This window comes from Aquila chrysaetos, chromosome Z (assembly GCF_900496995.4).
Source record: "Aquila chrysaetos chrysaetos chromosome Z, bAquChr1.4, whole genome shotgun sequence".
Taxonomy (NCBI): domain Eukaryota; kingdom Metazoa; phylum Chordata; class Aves; order Accipitriformes; family Accipitridae; genus Aquila; species Aquila chrysaetos.
In genome coordinates, this window is record NC_044030.1 from 20660630 (window position 1) to 20679201 (window position 18572).

General features: G+C 41.2%; 2 long non-coding RNA genes across 2 annotated transcripts in view; both read right to left on the bottom strand.

The window, feature by feature from the left end:
* Positions 1–1415: 1415 nt before the first annotated feature.
* Positions 1416–6423, bottom strand: LOC115337503. Its single transcript, XR_003922167.1, has 3 exons — positions 6160–6423; positions 4028–4093; positions 1416–2872 (listed from the first exon to the last, which is right to left on the bottom strand). It is a non-coding gene; the product is annotated as an uncharacterized LOC115337503 (long non-coding RNA).
* A 389-nt stretch (positions 6424–6812) lies between these two features.
* The window catches only part of LOC121232682, a 33510-nt gene continuing 21750 nt past the window's right edge, over positions 6813–18572 (bottom strand). Inside the window, exons 2-3 of the long non-coding RNA XR_005931584.1 lie at positions 15025–15030; positions 6813–6905 (exon numbers count right to left, since the gene is read on the bottom strand). This is a non-coding gene — a long non-coding RNA (uncharacterized LOC121232682). The remainder of the gene's footprint in view (positions 6906–15024; positions 15031–18572) is intronic.

Here is an 18572-nt window from a genome sequence, read left to right on the forward strand (position 1 = left end):
AAATTAAGGTACACACAGAATTAATGGCAGGTACAGACTCCAAAACATTCCTAAGGAAAGGTGACACACAGGAGGCTTTTATTTTGAAATGGAGGGAGCCCTTGATGTGTGCAAGGAATCTGTCTTACAGAGATTACGGAACATGTGATCTCCTAACAAGTAACAGGATATTCTTGATAACATTACATGACATTGAAAGAAAATTAATTGGCTTTGGGAAAGAGCTGCAATGATTCAGCAAGCTAATTAATGGGTCCCCTCATCTGAGTACAGTTCTGCTCCCCCACATACTTCCCATTTAAATGATCTCCTGCTATATTTGGTGACCTCTGCCCACACTCAATACAATAGCACACAAATTAACTTGGTGCTATTATGAAACATTTTGTCTCACCTCTCAGACCGAGAGTTTCATGGGAAGCAGACAGAATACAGACAGTGGTGGGATTTCCTCTGGAAAACACTGAAGGACATCATCTGACATGTAGGAAACAGCAAGAGCTCTAAGAGACGATGAGAGGGAGGCAGAAGCATCTACAGAAAAGAAATGTTTATTCTGCATTTTTACCAGCTGCTTCTAATAAGTCTTCCCTTTTTTGCTTTGTTGTTAACATAACATATTCTGGAAATGATTAGGGAGCACAGCGGTTAAGTCAGTTACTGAGGAACAGCAGTTAGAACAATGGTTGGAAAATGTAAATTTTGCATTGCAGAAGAGTCACCTTGTTAGTACTCTTTGTATGCTAAGAATTAGTGCTTTGTGACTAATTCACTACTGATTTTCTAAGGTAGAATTCAAACAATTCATAAACTAGAGAACAGGATTTGAGGGCAGGGTATTGGGGGTAAGAAGGGTAAAAATCTAGGTTCAGGCAAAGGACTATTCATTGCTCCTCTTCAGGGGAAAGGATTAGGAAGAACTACAAATACTGGTGAAGCCAGATCATGAATCATTTAGCAGCTGGCATAAAAAACAAGTACAATTTATAACGCAGTTTGTGATATATTAGCAAATGCAGCGTTTTAAAAACCCTGGAACTTGACTAATTGCTGTTATGAAAGGAAGTGGAAATATTGCAGAATAGCTTGAAACACATAAATAGTTTATTTGTACTGCTTGACTCTTACATTAAGAGAGGAAAATAAACACAAAGATGCAGTGCCTGAAAAATACTGAAAATGTTTACATCATAGCAATATTTCTTCTGTTATTTTTTTTTTTTTAATTCAACTTGCAGAGTTATGGAGACATTTCTAAAACATACTGAAAACAGAAAATGTTTGAAAACAAAATATAAGGAACTTTATACTACTGAAAAAAAAGTTACTCTAAAAAAACCCTCTTTATATTAATAAAAGAAAGCTCCATTTTTAAAAGTCTGTATCAGCTTTAAATTAAATTAATTACTCTTGGAATCATAGAATGAAAATAAAGAAGTAACTTTATAATAAAACCAATACATTTATTTCTAAATATTCTACCACAAGGATCTAGTTTTATTTTCAACACTTACTGGGAAGCTTAGATTTGAAAGTGCTTATGGGGCAGAAAACCTTTTCAAACACTTCTTAAAAATTTTGCAGAAATCTTTCTATCCATTTTTCTTTTCCCTAAAGTTCAAGTTTTGACTATCACTTTCACCTAAATGAAAATATATGTAACTTCTGTTCAGCCTCTTGGATAAATGACAAAGTGATTACCATTGGTTGAAGCAGGTCTGTGATTAAATGCTTAAACAAAATCCTCTCTGTAGATGAACCAACCTTAGATCAACAATCAGATCACTTATCGCTGTCTTAAAATTGAGAATTCTAGTGTTTTGCTAAAGTGCCTGTGTTTCTGGACCTTGTCACGTGGTTCTCATGCATGAGGCCTTTTCACTCATTTCACTTGACATGACTCATAATGTTTTCATTATACCACCTAATGGGCTAATTCCCCAGTTGTACTGAAATAGATTTTGATGCAGTTGAGGCATGGCACCAGTGAAGATCTACGTGTCTTTCTGCTTTTTTTGTGCAACTCTCATTTCCACCAGCTTTTAAAAGCTCATTGTTGTCCATTAGTATGGAAGGGATCAGCCTGAGTACAGCAGTTTTTCACATCTCTCCCTCATGTAAAAGTACTCCCCCCAGGTTATAGGGAGTTCTTATGAAGAAAAATTGAGAACAGCAAACTCCTGATAAGTCAGCTCAACCAACACCTTCAGGATTATGGAGAGAAAGTAGCATAACATTTGTATGTGGGTCAGATGACATCAACAGCTGAAGCCTGTTTTTGCTTTTTTTGTTAAAGTAATGACATTCTATTAACTGCTTAATGTTGTATGATGTATGAGGATGATGTATTACAGGCATTCTCAAACTGGGCATGCTTTTTGCTACCATCATTAGCAATGACAGCACTACACCAGCAATCGCACAGGCTCCTGCTTCTTTGCTAGGCCCCAGTCATGCAGAGCAGAAAGCAAGCCCCACCTTTCTCTCACAGGGTGTTAACAAGCCTACATTCCTTGCTGTGCTCTCCACATTCAGAAGAGGACTATAACAGGCTCTCTGTGGTCCTGAAATTTTGGAACCCAGAAGTGTACCTTCAACCCCAACGTGCAATGCATACTGCTAAGTCCAGCCAGGTGAGGCTTTCTCCTTCACAAACAGTGCATGCTGCTGAACTGCATGAACTTCAGAACAAATGAAAACTACCCCGTGTTGTTTGTTTTCTCTGTTTGCAGGCACACATTTACAGCAGCCAGGAACAGATTCCCTCCACTACCTCTCCACATAGGGCTAAAAGTTGGCTACGTGCTGGCTCATGACTCTGTAGTTTTCTATGTTGCAGTAATTTTTGTGTCGCACACTGGGAACTCTTAGTCTAGAACAAAAAAGCCAGAGGTTAGTCAAACAGAATTTTCATGATCCATAAGAAAGAATTAATTTACTGCAGCAGGTTATATTACTGCCTGTTTAGCTCTATTTTTAGGTGTTGAGATCTTCTTAGGTACGTGGATTAAGTTACAGGATCCTTAATGGCAGAAATTTGAAAGGACTGTGATCGAGATAGCACAGTGAGAGCAATCATTCTAAATGAGCTTGACTGGCTCAAGTCATATGACAGTGGAAAAAAGACCAATATTTAGAACTGAATATGAGTTTAAAACATTGGATGGAAGGAGGAATCATATGATTATTTCTTCCACATGTGTGAAAAGAACAAAGATCTTAACAAACTGGAACAGTTGTTGTTAAGGGAAATCTGAACTGTAATACTGAAAAGCCATAAGTTATGCCTGTGGGGTTTTTAAGTTCAAGTGCTTAATTTACTAGTATCTAGTAATTAAATATTTTAACATGGCATGGAGGAATAAGTTCATTAGAAACACTGCATAAATGAAATTGTGTAGTCTTCTGGAAACAGCTGTTGAAATCTCAGTGCAAAATGATGAATATTAAAATGAAATTTTACAGGGAATGAAATATCTTGTCAACTTTATGATAAAGTACTTCTTAAATATGAAAAGCTTTGGAAAGTTAAGAGGCATAGTATCTGGCAAGCTCTGTTATTTTTCTGTGTGTGCAGGAATTTTCACAGGATTCCATCAGGGCAATAATGCTGACTCTGGGATTAAACACTGGAAGTACTTTTTCCTTCACTTGGAACAGCATTCATGCATGTACATTGCAAGGTACATCACATTATAAAGTTGAAGCCACAGCATTCCTTTCCTATTTTATGTAACCAACGTAGGGCATGGTATGTCTGTATTGTTCTTGATGATTAAGAGTAGGAACACATTTTACATGTAGCAATTATCCACTTTCTTCACCACTGCTGCCTAACTGACTGTAATTCTAACCACCCCAAACAGATGGACTTTTTTTTAAAAATTCTGAGATGCGGAAGACATCTTTCCCTTTTGCCTTATGTTCTTCACCTAAATCCTAGAATTACAGGTTATTAAGTAATCTGTTGAGTTGAACTGAAGGCAAATTAATTGCATTTTTTTTTTAGTCAGAAATCATAACTTACCTGGAAAAATATCCTACAGCTTTTACATAAAAAGGAAGTCTCCACTTGTTGTTAGGTTACGACAGTCTGTTTAGAAAAGGTTGGGAAAGGCAATATTAGTCTTAGTGCAAATGCGTCCATTTCTGATTAAAGTTGCTAGAAAATTTGAGGATGGTTCTACAAAACAAATATGGAATCACAGTAATGCAAGACTTGTTTTTGTCTATGCTTAGTTGCTTTCTAAGAGTGGAATGCTTTAAGTGTCTGACAGGATCCTGGAATGCTAATTGGAACTAAGTACATGCTCACTTCTCTTCAATGAAACGGTCTTTTGCAGAGGGGAAACTTTTAATGCAAAACAGCACAAACCCCTCTGCATTGTCCCAAGACTGCATACTGTATGATGCTAGAGAAGACCAGGTGAATTGCTAGAAGAAAGATGTTCTGTAAGTGAATCTGCGCTCCACGTGGTAAGCGAGGAGTTATACATTTCTGCGAATGAATGAAAATGACGTTACTGAGGTGTGCCTTTGTCCTAGTTTCAGCTGGGATAGAGTTAACTGTCTTCCTAGTAGCTGGTGCTATGTTTTGAGTTCAGTATGTGAAGAATGTTGATAACACTGATGTTTTCAGTTGTTGCTAAGTAGTGTTTAGACTAATGTCAAGGACTTTTTAGCTTCTCATGCCCAGCCAGTGAGAAAGCTGGAGGGGCACAAGAAGTTGGCACAGGACACAGCCAGGGCAGCTGACCCAAACTGGCTAACAGGGTATTCCATACCATGTGACGTCACATCCAGTATAGCAACTGGGGGGAGTGGGGGTGGGGAATCGCCGCTCAGGGGACTAGCTGGGTGCCGGTCGGCGGGTGGTGAGCAATTGCACTGCGCATCATTTGTACGTTCCAATCCTTTCATTATTGCTGTTGTCATTTTATTAGTGTTATCATTATCATTCTTAGTTTCTTCTTTTCTGTTCTATTAAACTGTTCTTATCTCAACCCGTGGGTTTTGCTTCTTTTTTCCCGATTTTCTCCCCCATCCCACTGGGTGGGGGGGGAGTGAGTGAGCAGCTGCGTGGTGCTTAGTTGCTGGCTGGGGTTAAACCACGACAGCCTTATATACCAGCACACCACCAAATCCTTAGCATGAATACAGGACAATTATCAATGGGCTTAACTTACTAGACCACTGTGAAATGTCAGCAAAATCTTTCTTGGGATCTCTTTCTGGGTTCTCTTGGGAGCAACAGCACAGTTTGCCTGTGGAGGTTTTTTGGCAAAAGTAATTACATGTCTACTGAGACTAGGAAATGTACAGTTCGGGAAAAGTCGACTGAGCAAATGACTTCTTAAAGTCTCTTGCAGCTATATGTTCTTTAATTCTTTGTTCTGCAAGTATTTCTAGGTGGTTCTGGAAAGATGCAAACTTTCCCTAAAAAATTATTTGGGTAAGCAATACTCAAGATCTGTCAGAAGCTCCAATGCTTATCCTATGCATCCTCTCTTCTCCATAATGACTGTAAATCAAACTGTTAATAAACATCAAAAGCCATTTTTAAGCTTTCAAATGAAAAAAAAATTCCTTTTACTTAAAATCTTAGACCCTCTGTGGCCTACATGCTGCTTGCCCCTGATGGGACAACACGAAAAGGGCCTAAAGATCTATTCTTTTGTGCAAGCTTTGTCACAAAGTCGACTATATCGTATTTGTAAGCCTACTTTTTAACATTTACAGGGCAGCTCCGGCAGCCATCAGGGGGGAGTGGGGTTCCGATTTCCCGGCCTGCCACGCAGACACGCAGGGAGTGCAGAGGCCCGAGCGAAGGTAGCAGTCGCTAACCTCACCCACCTGTAACTACAGTGCCAAACACACAGTGGTACCCCTTCCAGATGCGGGGACTACACGGCGGGCAATAGCATTTTTGAGAAACTACCAAATGTGAGCAGTCTGACATCGGAGGACGTTGGCGGCATTTTGGGGACTGGTGTCCAGCAGAGCATTAAAGTGAGCTCTATTTCCAGGCGGGCCGCGGCTGCGGTCTGCAGCTGACCCAGCCGCGCCCGGGCACAGAGCAACCTCTCGAAGCCAGCTCTTCCCGCTTCAAGCGGCTACCTTTGCCCCTATCACGGAGAGCGGTAAAGCGCATCAGCTCACCGAGGCTGAAGGCGAGGAAGGCGAGCAGCTGAGGCGGAGGGGCTCACCGCCGCCTCCTTTGAACCGGATCTCGAAGTTTTCAGGGGAAGCAGCGCGGCCGACGCGGCCGGGGACCGGCAGTCGGTCAGACGCCCGCCGGTGCCCAGCGCGCACCCAAGCGCCGTCCCCCAGCCGGACCCCTTCGGGCGCTGCTGCCGCCCGCCCGGCGCGGGGTGACCGTTACCTGCCCCGCCAGCGCCGGGGAGGGAGCGGACGGCAACGGGACCCGCCGCCCGCGCCGCCGCTCGGCCCCGCCCCCTGGCGCTGCCACGCCCAGCGCCTCCCTCATTGGCTACCTCCTCTGCCCACCAGCGAGCCCTGCCCCCTCCCGAGGCCTGGCGTTCGCTTCTCGTCGCCCGAGTGGCCGGCGGGCCCTGTCAATCTCTCGCGCGAAGAGCCAGAGGCGCCGATCGCCCTTGGCCCAGCGCTCCCCCCTTTCCCCTCTCCGGGAGGCCTCGCTCACGCGCGCGCCCCGCCGCATCCGGCCCGCCGGGGTTGCTGCTGCTGCTGCTGCGGCGGGAAGGGGCGGGCCCTCCGTGCCGCCGCCGTCTCTTCCCCTCTGACTGGACCCACCTCGGAGCTCCCACGGCACGGGTAGGGACTAGGGCAGTGCCCAGTGGTGAAGGGCTCGCCGCAGACTCTGCCGGCCGGACGCCGAGCCAGACTCTTCCCCCGCCGCACGGCGCAGCCGGCTTCTCTCCGCCACGCTCCCCGCAGCGGCTCCTGCCGCCCCGCGGAGCCGGTAGGTAGCTGTCCCCAGCCGCCTTTCAGAGGGGCGGCGGTCGCAGCACCCCCTTCGGCCGAGGCCTTTAACCGGCTCCCTCCCCTTCTTCCTCCGGCGGCCCCGGGGAGGCAGAGCCTCCCCGCTACGTGCGGGCGCGTGCGGCGGCGGGTGCAGGTGGCGGTCGGAGCGGCTCGCCTGGGGCGGGGCGGGGGGGTCAGAGAGAGCGCCTGTCGTGGGGCCGTTGAGGGTCCGCGCTGCGCTCCTTTCCTCCGGCTGGGAGGCGGGAGGGCGGCGGGGTGAGGCGGGCGGCAGTGCGGGCCGTGGCGGCGCCGGCAGCGCGGGGCTAGGGGAGGCGACGCGACGCGACCCGACCCGCGGCTGGCGGTGGAAGGGCCCTCGCTCTCCTGTGGCTTCTCTCCTGGGTGGCGAAGGCGGTCGCGGTGAGGGCTCCGGCTGCCCCCCTCTCCTGAAGAAGCGTGGCTCGCGGCTCGTTTGGTTGCCTGACTGATCGCCGGTTGCGGTGCTGCTGGCGGTGGTTGCCGACCGAGCACTGAGCTGCTGTTGTAGGAACGAGTGAGTAAGTTCGCTTTCCTGTTCTGTAGAAGCAGGTTGCTGGAGTGCATTTGTGCTGGCTTGGTTAGCCGATTAGAGGCAAACTGAGCTGCCGGTGCTTTTTAGTTATTTTAAAGTTAGTTAGTTTATTCAGTTATTTTGAAGTTATTTACAAACACACTCTGAATAGAGTGGTTTTAAGTTTGATTCTTTAAAATCTCTAAGACTGATGTTTCAGGGGATTTGCTCTGAAACTTTTTCCAGAGCTTATTTTCAGGCTTCTCGCTTGACTTTGCTGGCAAACCCTTAACGGGTGTGAAAGTGATGTCCTGTGTGTAAAAGGAGTTGGAATGTAATGGAATATTTTTTTTCTTTAATGCATTTTGTATGTAAGATCTTTTGCAAGTACATAAGTAGTTATAAATATATACTGTGTAAAATTATCCTTTATTTTGCATGTTAAGGGAAACGCACTTAAGCGTATTAAGTGTTGCTACTTGGGTTATGACTGCTTGTAGGGATAAACAACTTCTTTGCACTATAGACTCACACCTTTTCTGAATAAATGTCTAGCAGATGCATTTTATCCTGAGCTGCGTTGGGATGTTAAAATCCACAGTGCAAGTAATGCAATCTTCTTTTTAGAGCGGAAAGATGAGACAAAGGTTTCTTTGCTAAGTCTGTTTCAGGAGTTGTCTTCTACTGACCTCAACATCCTTTTGTCTTCATGTTTCAACAAGTGAAACGGTATTTGCAATGGAAATAAGTGGTATGTTATTGTGCTGGCCTGAAATAGAGAAATTACCTGGCAAACAGCACACTAGCTCATCAGCTGAGAATGGTTTTCAGCTAATGAAATTAATTTTTTTGTCTTGCTACTGTACTTTTGAATCAAATAGATGCATTTGCTTATAACACGTAAATGAATTTCAGAATATAGAATACTGGTTCTGGTACCATGATACATTGTGTTTTCTGTAGGTTTTCTTCCGGCATGATCAAGATAAAGATATTCAAGGTTAGTTAGGAGATTCAACCAGTTAGTTTGGAAGACTTGCAGGCCCTGTCTTAATAACCTTTCTGAAGTTGTTCTTCCCTAACAAAAAAAAAAAAAGTCACTGAACCTGCAAAAGAGTTTTTTCTTATCCAGTTTGCTTATGTACAATTAACAAGACTGAATTTACTTCCTGTGGTAATTTTTCACTTCTTAGTAGTCTCATAACTAGATTAAATACATTTTTAAAGCTGATGCAGTGTATCAAAACTTAGTGTCCCAACTACATCCACAAAGTGTCCTATGAAAATAGGATTGTTTATGCTTCAGTAATGATTATGCTAAGTTGTTCTGTGATTAGAATCAAAGTTACGTGTATTTGTAACATCGTCACTTTTGTCTTAGAATTTTATTTTAATATTAGGAAGTCTGCTGGTGTTTAAGATGAGTTTAGTTTAGTTATGACTTTCAGACAACAGTAGGTCAAATGTGAGGAATAGGAAAGTGGCAGTAGTTACTTTTCTCCAGCATCCTGTAATTACAAAACCAACTTTCTAAAGAACAAAGTACTGATCAGCTGTATTAACTATCTAACTTTTCTTAATAAGTCGTACCACCTAAACAGGTTTTTTCACTCTGTTGTTGTATTGGCTTTGTGTGGCAAGGTTTTGGTAGCGGGGGTGGGGTTATAGGGGTGGCTTCTGTGAGAAGCTGCTGGAAGCTTCCCTTGTGTCCAACAGAGCCAATACCAGCTGGCTCCAAGATGGACCTGCTGCCAGCCAAGGCTGAGCCAATCAGCAATAGTGGTAGTACCTCTGTGATAACATTTTTAAGAAGGAAAAAAAGTTGTGGGACAGACAGAAATGGCAGCCGGAGAGAGGAGTGAGAACATGTAAGAGAAAGAACCCTGCAGACCCCCAGGTCAGTGAAGAAGGAGGGGAAGGAGGTGCTCCAGGCACCAGAGCAGAGATTCCCTTGTGGCCCGTGGGGAAGACCATGGTGAGGCAGGCTGTCCCCCTGCAGCCCAGGGAGGTCCACGGTGGAGCAGATTTCCACCTGCAGCCTGTGGAGGACCCCATGTCAGAGCAGGTGGATGCCCAAAGGAGGCTGTGACACTGTGGGAAGCCTGTGCTGGAGCAGGCTCCCAGCAGGACCTGTGGCCCCATGGAGAGAGGAGCCCACAGAGCAGGTCTTCTGGCAGGACTCGTGACCCCGCGGGGGACCCATGCTGGAGCAGTGTGCTCCTGAAGGACTGCAGCCCGTAGAAAGGACCCACACTGGAGCAGGTTGTGAAGAACCAGCCCATGGGAAGGGCTCATGTTGGAGAAGTTCATGGAGGACTGTCTCCCATGGGAGGGACCCCATGCCAGAGCATGGGAAGACTGAGGAGTCCTCGCCCTGAGGAGGAAGGAGCAGCAGAGACAATGTGTGATGAACTGACCCCAACCCCCATTCCCTGTCCCCCTGTGCTGCTGGTTGGGAGGAGGTAGAGAATTTGGGAGTACAGTTAAGCCTGGGAAGGAGGGAGGGGTGAGGGGAAGGTGTTTTAAGATTTGGTTTTATTTCTTGTTACCCTACTCTAGTTGATTGGCAATAAATTGAGTTAATTTTCCCCAGGTTGAGTCTGTTTTGCCTGTGATGGTAATTAGTGAGTGATCTCTCCTGTCCTTATCTTGACCCATGAGCCCTTTGTCATATTTTATCTCCCCTGTCCAGCTGAGGAGGGGGGATTGATAGAAGGGATTTGGTGGGCACCTGGTGTTCAGCCAGGGTCAACCCATCACAGTTGTAAACAAAAGATACAGCTACTTCTTGTTCCTTAGGTTTTCTTTTTACTGTTAACTGGTTGTTTTGGAATGACATACACAAAAGTAATAATGCGATTAAAGGCACACACAAACCACAGGAAGAACAAAGTTGTAAAGGATTTTGGGGTGCTGCTTCTTCACAGTTTAAGCTCAGTGATTCAACTGAAAACTAATTGCAAGAGTTTTCAGTCAATCCTATGTACCCCACCCACAATTGTATGAGCAAAAGAGTTGACAGTGCTTAGGGGAAGAGTGCGACGATGCTTTTCAGCAGTGGAGTACGGTTAGATGATCTTAAACTGATCATGATACCTGGGGCTTATTTAGCAATGAAAACGGCATGGTATGTTCCCAAGGAGCAACAAGTACAAGTAATGTACCCTGGCAGAGTAGGCAAAAGCCTAAGAATTGTAACATGTTGTTTGCTTTGCTTCTGGGGCTTTAACATTCTTTCAAAAGTGTTTTGAGACTTCTATGTAATTGCTTTCCCTGATCTATTATAAGGTAAAAAAGTAACTTTTATCTAATTGTTGTATACTTTCAGGCAATCCTTAATTTGAATTTTTTTTTTTTTTTTTTTTTGCTATGCAGGCATTTTAATGCTTCCTCAATGCTGCTGCAGAACCAGTGCAGTGAAATCAAGCCTGCTGCTGAGCTTGTTTCTCTGAGCATAGTTCTGAGTAGGCTCCTAGACATTGTCACTGGGATTCTAGGGGTTTGTGGGCCACAGCTGAAATAGTTCAGTAAAGAAAAATGTGTGGTTTTAAGCAAAATAATTGCATAAATAAAAGCAGTTTAGTAAAAAAGTAGTTAAAAGCTAGGCTGATGGTCACAGATAAAGACAGTGACTGGAATGTCTGTCCCTCATGGTGACCTTAGGTAAGCCACTTACAATTTAATGGCTTCCTTCAGCATAGGGAGAATGTAGAAGAGGAGACATTAGACACCAGTCTATGCTGTAGAATTGGTTTGAATTTTGGTTACTTAGAGAGCTTTCTGAAAGCAGTACTTTCAAAGGAAGTTCTGAAACTCTTGGTAAGTAGTTAAGTACTGAGCTATGTTCAAAAAATACAGATGAATTTATTTTGATCAGATTTGGCTCACCTGTTACATTTAGTTCTAGTGTTTGATAGATATGTTCATTAACTTAAATGAGAGAGTAGGAGGATGCTTTCTAAGAAAAGGTGCAGAGAATATTTGTAAATATTAAATATGCAAAACTTCTCAGAATGTTACAAATGTGTTTACCAGTGTGTTCTCTGAGGATGTTTATTGAACTGCATTGTCCTTCATCTGTTGCATAGAGCATTTTTGTTTGAACATGCTTCACTGTTGTTACCCTGATCTGCTTTTTCTCTCTCTCTTGTTTATTCCTTTATCTGGTGTTTTTGAGTATATCTACATGTAAAAGGTCAGCATACGTTTTAGGAAAGCTTTTTAATACAAGATAGGTAATATCCACTTCTGGCTGTTCAAAGAGGTGTCTTATACAAAATAAGTCTACCCTGTAGGTATGGAAAGATGACAATTTTTTTTTTGCTATTTTTGTGTCTAGTATCATATTGTTGCCTTGTGCAGTGGTGTTAGGAATGGGAGGAGACATATTGATCAGTCAGAACTGTCTTTGTGGAAATGTTTACTCAGATAACTGTAGATCACAGAAGTTCATGACAGACACACTGGAAAGACTTGCATACTTCAAGTAGGTTTACTACTTAATCTGACTTTGTGTAGAACATTAGTTATGTAATTACAACAGTGTTTTCCTATGTTTTATGATCTTCCCTATAAGCTTACTAGCCTGTGTAACTTTTAACATACCAAGACTTTTTTAATAACTGTTTTACTTAACTAAAATCTGTTAGTAATTTAATGTCATTTTCCTAGAAAGGATTTTTTTTCCATATTACATGGATGTAATTGCCTTTGTGGGAATTTATACTCTTCATCAGCCACATGTTTAAATTACGTTACTTTCGATTAAGACAGGATGTGGACTATAACAATGGAGGATAACGTCCTCTTCAGTAGTACAAAAATACAGAGCTGTTTTATGACAAGCAGGGCCTAGATTCCAGTTTAAAGTATGTGGGTTGTCACACTTTCTTGTAGTTTCTGTGTTTATTCACTGAGTAACTCTTGAGGTGCTGTGCTCTTTATTCAGTAAGCCATGTACAATAACAGAAAGTAGGTGGAACAGTTTCAAACAGAAGCATAGTTAATGGTGATGTTTGGTGGCAGTTAGCCTATGGAGGTCATTAAAGAACAAGTGTGCTATCTTTTAAGAGGTGCACTAAACCTACTGTGAAACAGCAGTCACTGAAATTACGTCACAGGCTGTTGGGAAGGTCGTCCTCTCTACTATCAGGTATTTCTTTCTCTTCCCTGTTCCTGGCTGTGCACTTTTGTACCTCCACTCTTGCTCTGCATCTGTCTCTTGTATCCTCCACTGAGTTGATTCAGCTTCTGTTCAGTAGCAAGTTACTGCTGAGTGTGTGAACTTTCTGCTAGGTTAGTGAATCTAATGGCATTATAGAGGTGTTTGAGTGCTGAGGCTGGTCTAAAGTGAGCAACAGGAGCAGCAGGTACCTGTGGCCAGATGCAGCAGGAGAAGACAGTAATCATGCTGACCCATTATATTGTCTAATTGTGTTTTTCAAAACAAAATTTCAGACTTAGGTTGTATTGTAGCCTTAAAACTGTTCTTTTTAGTTCAGTTTGTTGTTGGGCTTGAAGTGCTAATTACCTAGTAAATGTTTATCTGTTACGTTCAGAAGGCTGCATGGGCTGTATTTTTGTAGAAAAATAGTGTTGTGCTTCAGAAGTACGGGTTTCTTGGCAGATTACCTTTGTGATGCTAGGACTTGTGGTTTAGTCCAGGGTAGGACACACCTTTGCACCCTAGAAGAAAGTACTACTTAAAAATTGTATTGTTATGTATAGAAAAATCTCTTGGGTACCTTTCTGTATTTAAGGTACTAGACATTTTCCATTTTAGGAGTGAAGCAGCTTGCATTTCTATATGTAAAGACATGAAAGACTTTTCATGTTTTAACAGCTTTTTAATGTAGTGATATAAAGCAATCTTACAAAGGTTCAGTGTTGCTTTAGAGGAGTTCCACTAGCTTAAAATGAAGTACATAATTAATTTCAGATATTATTGATACTGTTGATGTTAGTTTAAATGCAGATTATGTCCATATAAATACAGGTATCTTAAATCCTGTAGTAATCTTGGGAAGACAAAGTAATATTGTAGAGATTGCAGTCAGGGACATGATTGCTCTAAGGGTTGTGGGAGACATGTTTCATTCTAACCTCGACCTTGTGCCTTGCAAACAGTGGCTTCTAAGAAGGTCAATATAAAACATTCTTCCTTTCTCTTTCTGTGAAGATTGCCTCAAACAATTGCTACTTGCTCATTCCTTACAGTATTCCAGGAGCAGGTTGCTCAATATATCAGATTATGAAAGTTTTTACTTCTAAGATTTGCTGGCAGTAGGCTGAGACATTTCTAAATCTGGAGAGATAACAAATGATGAAACTTGAATTTACAGGTAACAGGAAACAGTCAGAGAAGAATTTTACCAACAGATAGCAGGAAGACAGAATGGCTAAATTTACTGTGAAGCTTTTGCCAGACAGAGAGATGAATGTGTTTGCCTTCCAGAAATGCTCTTTTAAGGTTTGCTTCTAATTTTCTGACTTTGAGCTCTAAGTAAAAACTGTTGATTGTACTTTGAATTTTCTTCTGGAAAAAAAAAAAAGTCTATTTTTTAAGGAAATAAGGTATTTCTGATCTGCAGTTCTCTCATCTGCTGCCTATACAAATGTGAAACTTATTGGCCAGTTTTAACCAAGCTTAGATTTTTATGCCTCTGAAGATATGTTCCTATAAGCTTCATAAAAAACAATTTAGATAGAGTAGATATTTGTTAACTATCCACAGTGAAGGAAGGATGTTATCTGTGCTGTCGTAGTAGCTTGAGAGCTGTTCAGCTTGCAACTTGTAGTACTGGGCAAGCAACAGTACATCTCTCTTCTTCGCTGAGTGAGAAGTGAAGGTAAAGAGTTATACTGTGGGAAGAAACTAGGGGTTTTGCAAAAAAGAGAGCTCAAGTGTAACGGGGAGGCCTGGGAACACATGGATGATATCCAACAAGCTGCAGTTACTGCAGTGAGGCTGTGTGGGCGTTGAACACTAATCTGTAGGGAGCTAAGTTTAGCTAACATTGCTTTTGAGGAATACTTTGCTTAGTCTGAATCTGTCTTAATCTCCCTAAGTAGTAAATTAAGCATTTACCACGCAGTGCCCACATCAAGATACTGACGTTTTCTTATTTTAGTGCATGAGAATTTTGTTTTAAATTAAAATTGGTGTAGTTAGTTACCATCGGACGTTGACAAAACTGATGTCAGTAGCATACAGGTTATTTTGTTCTCAGAACTTTTCATTTACACCAGATGATTTCATATTCAGTATTGTTTGGTTTTGTATAAAACTTTGGGAGACTTGTTTTTTCCACTGAGTTTCATAGGAAGTCATTGGTTTAAGTATGTTTTATATTAGATGACTAATGATGAATTTAAGATCTTAATTGTGGCTTTTTTTCTATAAATATGTGTCACTACATATCTTATGTGTTCAGTACGAAAGTGGTGTGATTCTAATTGGTGTGGTGTCTGAAGCTTTTTATCTATAACATTTTATTCCATATTAAACTTATAAAGCAAGAAGAATACTTCACGGAAGCCTTTTTGAGAACATAATTCTGTAGTTTCATTTTAGTAAAGACATTGTAGGTAGACATTGCAGTGAAAGCCATACATGTCAGGGGAGAGTTGCAAGTATATCTGATAGTAAAGTACTTAGGTACCTTCTACAGCAATGAATTCCATCTAATTTATGGAGACTATTAAAACAGCAGAATCATTTCATTGCCACGTAGTTTGTGATTGTCAGAAAACCCTGATGGATTCATGGCTGCAAAACTTACTTTGGAGACGTTTTCCTGTACTGTGGGTTATCCCTTTCCTTATGTACAGAGTTGGCAGAAACATCTATGATTAACATCTGTTGTAAGATTGTGTATTTTCAGTGGCAAAAACATTGTCAAATTAAGTCTGAAGTCTTTCATACTAGTTTCTGCCTCAAACAGAAATAGGAATAGTTTGGATTAAACCTCTTGGCTGATTTGGAAAATAATCATAGGGAAAGACCTACCAATATGGGGGGTGTTAAAAAAACAAACAAACAAAAAAACCCCAACAAAACAAAACAATGCTGATAATTTCTGGTGCAGTTAAGTGAAAGCTTGTACCAGAGTTTTGGTAGGGTGTTTTATCAATCTCTTAATTGTTACTTAGTCAAGTTTTGCTGAGGTCTAAGGCTTTTGGAACCACCATTTATGACAGCACAACAGAGACGACAGTTTGGAAGGAATTCTACAAAATTAAGTCCTGACCATCTTTAAGTCTGGGCTGCATAAATGGAACAAAACTCTTATAGAACCTGCTGTGTTATGTTGATGGTAGATTGCTGTACTGCCAGGCAGTGTAATTTAACACAAAGTGACTTTCCAGCTTGTGATTTCTGCCTTTTCTTTGCTTCTACCTGGGAAAAGGAGGAAACACATGACTTCAGCAGTGAGTGGGTGACTAGGTCTATGACTTGGGCTTTGAGCTGAGGGACAAAGGAGTATTTCCCACCTCTCAGATCCCAGTGCATGTATCCATACTGGCCACGTATGGAAGAGCACACTTTGAGCTTCAGTTCAGTACGGCTGTAGTTGGACTAAAGTAGAAAGAGAGCTGTAGGAGGAAAAACCCCCAAGTGATTCAGGAACAGTTGAGAGGGTAAGTGAATTTTGGTAAGGTCAGATTGAGGAAAGGCAGTGGTACTAAAACATATTCTCAGTAGTTCTGTGTTGTCAAAGACTGTGAAACTTAAGTATGTGCCTCTGGAGGTCCGGCCTCATTAAAAAGTAATAATGTTCAATACTACTGGTAATAGATGACTGTCTTATGGGATAAAATCATGATCTGTCAGGCATGAGCATGTGATGTCTTATTTTCTAGGCTTGTTTTTCAGGAGTGTAGCACAGTAGTTGATGTCTGATGTGACTGCAGTTGCAAGTTGAAAAATTGCAGAGTTAAAATAATTTAACTTGAATTTGGCTCCCCTCTAAGTTCTTACAGTAGAATATGACCATGTAATTAAAGATAAGGGTGAAGAGGAATTGGTCTCTTGAGTTAGATAGACTTTTCATTTTGAAAACTGCTCTTCACACTCATTGTGGAATACTAAGAACATACTATGTACTTCATCCTATCCAAATTCTAACCTGAAAACAGAATTGGTGACTTTCAGACTCTTAGAAAATGTTTTTTCCACATAGCAGTGGAGTGCTTCACTATTATGCTTAATTTTGTCTTCAGACATAGTTATGGTGTTAGATGAAATGTAATGCTATCCTTGCTTTGTTTTCTAAATTTTAGATGTGTTCAACTTTACAGTTTCTTTAGCCTAGCTTTAAGCTAATCTATACCTTTCAGTTGTTCTGCTGTAACAGTTGAGTGCTGATGGTACAATGCTTGATGTAGAAAATTGAAGCATCCATTATGTAGCATTAGCTAGCTCAGCAATAGCTTTCCATCAGCTGTGGACAATATAGCCCATTTAAGTGTGTGTGTGGGGTGATGTTGGAAAAGTGAAAAAACAAATTACTGGAATGCTGCTTAACCATCAGTTAGCTTCTTTCTCTGTTCTTTAGTAAGTAAACTTTAGTACTGTCATTATTAGATTTTTTTTTTAATTATTCCTTGCATTATACCACTGCTTTCTGAAAACTGACTTTCAACTGTTACTCTAAAATGATGATTATATGGTCCTGCAAGAAGGATGCATGCACAAAAATTTTAACCAAGTAAATGCATTCACTTAAATGGAATCCTAAAGTGAAGCTGGTGGGATTTTGTGGTGAAAGCCTATAATGAAGTGTGATTTGTGGCTTAGGGCCAAACTTTTCTTCTAGGTCAGTGAGGAAAATATAGATGTTCATGCACTGAACAGAAAATAGCAGTCTTAAGTTGATGTTCATTTTAAGTTTACAGAGGTAAAGAGATTGCTTGGGGATCTTAATTGTTATGTAGTTAGTCTAGTCTGTCATTTGGGGAAAAACTGTATTGAGTTAGGGTGACCTAACTGTACTGTACATGTCTTCTGATTTGACAGTATTTTCACTGGAACTGGCAATTTGGTGGTGGATAAAGCTGCATTATTGTTGGTTAGGTAGTAGTCTTTCAAGTGACAAAATTAAATATACAGATCAGATACTAAATTTTGAATATTGATAGCCCTCAGATTTCATGTGACTGTAAACCTTGTACAAGAAACATTACGGTAGCTTAACTAGAATGGACATTTTAAACAAGCTTCAATAAATATAAGGTATATTTTTGGTTAGTTTTGTACAGAGGAAGATTTAATTTAATGTCTTAAATCTGTTTTTCTGTTAGATATTGCGTATTAAAGAGGGATTATACATGGCCATATGTGGCTTGCTGATGAACTTTCCCTAGGGAAATAGCTACATATGTGCAAATTTAAAAGCTTATTCTAGAATCTTGAACTAATTATGTTAATTGAAAATAATGTGTGGTAGCTGATACTATAAAAGTGAAATGCAATTTTGGATTTTTATGTGTGTGTGTGTGTGTATATCTATATGTACACACACACACAACTTGACAGGAAAACCTGACTTTTTAGAAGGCTTGGCTTTGTAAATTTTTATTAATGAGAAAGCTACTCGGGCTTACCTTGATATTTTCAATTATGTTATGCTTATTTGAGTGAATCTTGTTCATATGTGTTTGTGGACTGAGACTGTGTGTATATAGACTTGCATTCAATTACATAAAATTTGGTGTTGTATGGGGAGAATCTTACAAATATATAAACGTAAACAAATAGGTTTCTTAAAAATTCATTTTCAGGAATGCTGATAATCTAATTTGCATGCCAAAATTCATAACTTCGGTTCCTGTTTTGCTTTGCAAAACTGTTCTGTTAATCTAGAATGGGTTGTTATTACAGAGTGAAGAAGCAGAAAAAGACTGGTTGCTGCCTGAACAGTACAGTTGTCTGAGGTAGTCATAGAAAATGAACAGAAGAATCTGTGGAAGACACAGACTTCTAAGTAAAAAAAAAAAAAGACAGAAGTGGTAATGTAGAAGGTCCTTGAGATACAAACACGACATTGTTGGAAGTGCTGGTAATGCAAACAGAATTTAA